Raw genomic sequence first — 5,111 nt, forward strand, 5'->3', positions numbered from 1 at the left:
AATGGCATTAGGAGAATGAGTTAAGTCATCCTAGAGAAGATAGAGATCTGCTTGAGTGTTGTAGATTGTGAAGCAAAACTGGATCTGATTTAGCAAGCTGAAAGTGCAAAGTTACAAATCATTTTTCATTGTTGTTCCCTAGCAGTTACAACAACATAAATCCCTTAACCAGGTAGGTCCTAACAGGCCTTTGTCATATAATTCCCCTAACAGGGCAACTCACAAAAGAGTGTTTAAATCCTCTAACTAGGTTGATCCTAATAGATCATTAAGCTCCTAGTTGAAGTGATAAGCAAATCCCTTAACCGAATGACTTCTAACAGGGTCTGCTCCTAACTGGGCACATTATACGCTCCTAACCAGGCTAAGCTCCTAACAGGTCATACTTAAAAAGAGTACAAATTATTGTGGGTACCGATTCCCATCATGGTTATTCCCATTTGGGTTTCCACGTCAAAAATATTGGTGTTTATGTGTGGAATGTCTTTTTATGATGTTTATGTTTACATGCATTATTTATGAGAGACCGGTTATGATATGTCATTTAAAGTTTATCAGAGATTACCAGTATTGATATGAAATGATTAGATAAAGAACTTGATCAGATTGAGAAGATTGATTAGTTGAATGATCAAATTGGTATGATTGATTAAGAGATAAAGATGTTGATAATTATGATAGATGGTTTTAGAAAATATGATTAAAAGGTTGTTAGATTTGATTGTAGAAGTGAAGATAAATGTTAAGAAGTTTCAGATCTAATTTTAGTTGGATTTGAGTTTGAATTTTAAGTTATTGTTAATACTGATTCACCCTCCCCTCTCAGTATTAACCAGATCTTCATAAGGTTAACAAATATATATTAGCTAACCCAAGGAAGTGCAGTGGTAGCAATAGCTAAATTTTTTAGGAGGGCAAGGGGGATTCTTTCAACGCTAGTAACACTCATCAAGAGAGGGTGGAGGAATGCAGGGACAGGAGTAGAGATAGGGACAGGGGATAGAGAGGGAGCCAAGGCCATGGATGTCAATAAGTGTGCATAAGTACCTACATAACCACAATCACAAGAAAAGTGGTAGGGATAGGGGTCCTAGACATAGGGTAGGCCTTAATGATGGAGGAGAGAGGAGAGGAGGGAGGGCTCAATAGCACCACTGAATTATACAACCCACATACAATCATTGCAAGATACCTTAGCCAAATAAAAGGAGAGGATCTGATTCATCACTGTAGAGAGAGATGACCTTAGACAAGAGAGAGACCAGCTAGAGTAGGCCAGAGCATGGCTGCAGGAAGACAGAGATGATGTCATAGCTGCAAGGGATGTCAGGGAGCATTCACGACATAAGACAAAGGAGAGGGTCTCTCGATACTAGCAAGAGAGGGATGAGGCATTACACACAACCGACAGCGAAGGAGGAGGAGAGGCAGCCCTGACCACAATTATCGAGAGGCAACTTGAGGAGATACAGGGTTTCTCACACTTGGCAGGGTGGTATGGGGCATGGTATGAGACAACCATCCCTCCTCTATAGAGAGAGAGGTATACATAGCTCCACCTCAGGCCAAATGATCTAGCTCCTCCCACAACAGGGGATCAAGCAGGGAGATAGGGAGATCCAGCCAGAGTATCAACAAATATAGGAGGAGGACCCAGACACAATAGAGTGGGCATAGCATGAGATCAACATCAGGATCTGCATAGGGATCCTAGAGAAGGATCGGGGATAGGGGTTTGTAGGACAGGGACCGAACTAGTCTCCCCAAAGCATTTTATACAGCGGATGTAGATGAGCATTGATTATTTTTTATGTACCATACACAAGATTCCATTTATTAATTGTATTTATTCTTGCACTCCATGCAGTTTTTGAGCATTAGTGGTGTACTCCATTCTTTCATTCATGATGATTCAGAGATGTACTTTATTCTATTATATCTGATGTACCATATGATGTATACACAAACACACTTGTACACATATTTTTATAGACATTTTGATATATATATAAACATGTTTGTGATGCACTTTTTATTGTGTATGCATGATGTTTATGCTATATGATGTTTATGTTATGAAGTGTATTACATGCATTGATGGATTTGTGATGCATGATGTGATGTGTTGATGTGGTAATGTATGTGATTTATGCTTGTGTGTATGGCGTGGATGTATGCATAATGATTATCAATGAACATGTATGACTTAATAAGATGATGGATGCATATATATGAAATGGATGATATATGGATGTGATTATGCAGGATGAGAGATATGGATGTATATAACATGACTATATGATGGATGGATATGCATTATGTACTAACCTATCTATGATGCAGAATGTGATGCACGTGCAAACTATGAAGATGCAAATGCAATGAATGCAGGATGAACATGATGATGAATACATGATACTCCAGGGATATTTGGTGAGCACAACATGATGGATAAAAGAGCCATCGACATGTGCACATTCCTAGTCGTGATCAACAAAGGAAAAGAAGCAAGCAAATGTAATGCAATGAAAAATGTAGATGAAGAGATCATAGAGCGTAAGCACCCTTGGAATGGATTTCCAATGTAGCGAGCACTTATTTTTTATTGACCATTATATGTGATGCACAATCGTACAAGGAACCAAGGTGATTTTCACATCCAATGCTTGGATTGACTCAATAAACAAACACAAAAGGCTAGTATAGCACCACATGAAGTTACAAAGAACTATGTGGGAAACAATGATAGAAAAACCACAAACAAAAGATATGCCCTGGCATAACATAAGATAATTGAGACCTCATGAGGATACAACAAGGGATATATCAAGCACACAAACGCCAAACAAAATGAGAACAAACAAGATCACACCCCTAGGTTTGTTATTCCTAGTGCACCATGATATAAAGGATCATAGCGACCAAGAGGAAACAAAACAAAGGAGCTCAAAAAGATAAACAAATATTAGAAAAAATCAAAGCCAACATGAGTGCCTCAGATATCTTTTGCCAAAAGGACGATGGACAAATGGGGATTTGAAGATTGTTTGAATAAAGGAAGGATACATCCTAGACAAACCAATGGTTGGATGAGGGATCAATGAGACTAAACAACAAAAGGGGACTTGATATGATCATGATGCCAAAGATGCTCAAGGATAAGTGTTGAAGAACTAGTTGAGGGATATGATATCAAGGACACAACCAACATGCATATGTACTACTAAAAACCTAACTACCACGTACATATATATACAAATGACATGATAAACAAGAAGAAGCCAAAAGGAATATACAAGATAAGGCTGACACTATGTACAAAAAACTAACACAAGCATTATGCATAAGCAACTATGGATAGGAGATGATTGCACAAAAACTTAGAAGGAGAAGTGTAAGGCAAAGTGGATAGATGTGAATCATAGAAGAGAGGATGAGGGTAGTGAAAGATACCACTAGGAAAGGTTGTTCAAAGGAGATGTGGATGAGGATAGGTATTGAACTATATCATGCCAGACTAGAGGCAAATACGAGGAGCTAAGGGATAATGGAACTGCCCTTTACACACAACGCCTATTTCCAGGTTTTCACCATGTACACATGTTCAAGGCACCACTGGAAGTGGTCTTCAACATAGGACAAATTTATTTCTCTTTACTATTTTTTTTTGTTATGTTTTTGATTGTTTTTTCCTCTCTTTTTTTGTATTTTTGACATTTTTCAATTTTTTATTTAATTTTTGAACATGAGGTACATTGTCATGGGTCAACCATAAAATCTCTTCAGATGTAGGATATTTAGGGGGTCATTAAGGGGCTCCCTTTCTAGAGTAGATAACTGAAAGGCCCCTAAACCATATTTTGTTGTTACTACATATGGACCCAACCAATTAGCTTCAAACTTTCCTTTCTTTTCTCTATCCTAATGATTATGTGGATTTTCTCAGAGCACCAAATCACCCACCTCAAACTCACAAGGGTGAAATTTCTTTTGATATTGTCTCTTGAGTCTAGTTTGATATATCTGCAAGTGATCATATGCTTTGTGATGATGTTTGGCAAGGAGATTCAATTGGGCTAGCCTTGCCACCCTATAGTCTTCATCAGAAATGAACTCTTTTAGGGATATGCGCAAAGAGGGTATTTCAACATCAATTGGTAAGACCACTTCTACACCATAGACAAGGGAATACATAGTGGCTCCAGTGGGAGTTTAGATATTGGTGCAATATGCCCAAAGAGCAGGATTAAGGTAAAGGTACCAGTCATAGCCAATTTCATTGGCAGCCTTTTTGAGGATACGTAGCAAAGTTTTTAAGGTTGCCTCTACCTAGCCATTACCTTGTGGATAATATGGGGTGTACCAACGATGTTGGATATGAAATGTGGAACAAAGATCACACATGTGTTGGTTCTTAAAAGGGGTCCCATTATTAGTAATGATGGTAGAGGGGACTCCACAATGGCAAAGGATGTAATATAATATGAATTTGGATACTTGGATACTAGTGGTAAGGGTGAGGGGGATAGCTTCAACCCACTTGGGGAAATATTCGGTAGATACAATGATAAACTTGTGTCCATTTCTGGAAGGTGGAAAGATCTTACCAACAAGATCAAGGCCCCATGTAGAAAAAGGCCATGGTGTTGTAATTGGCTACAAATCTTGTGTTGGAACATGAATTAGGTCTCTATGTCGAGCTAATAGAGCACACACTTATTAACAAACTCGCAACAATCATGTTCTATTGTGGGCCAATAGTAACCCACTCTTAAGAGTTGTTTGGTAAGAACATATTCACTCATACGAGCACCACAATATTCGGCATGCACTTATATCATTGCAAGATTAACCTTGTTTGAATTTGGGAATCTAGTGAGGATGTCATGGTATCCCCAACGATATAGATTATCTCCTATAAGTATAAATTGGGCACAACGACAAACGAGGCTTTGGCGACCATTTGGAGATATGTGGGGTGGAAGGGTACCATCTTTAAAGTATGCATAAATATTGTGGTACCAGGGAATTTGGGATGTTGCATGCCATTTTTGTGTGCAATGTCTCAAATGCTAGTTGGAGAAGCTTATCAACCAATAATTCATATTTAG

Source organism: Cryptomeria japonica, chromosome 2, assembly GCF_030272615.1.
Source record: "Cryptomeria japonica chromosome 2, Sugi_1.0, whole genome shotgun sequence".
Lineage (NCBI taxonomy): Eukaryota > Viridiplantae > Streptophyta > Pinopsida > Cupressales > Cupressaceae > Cryptomeria > Cryptomeria japonica.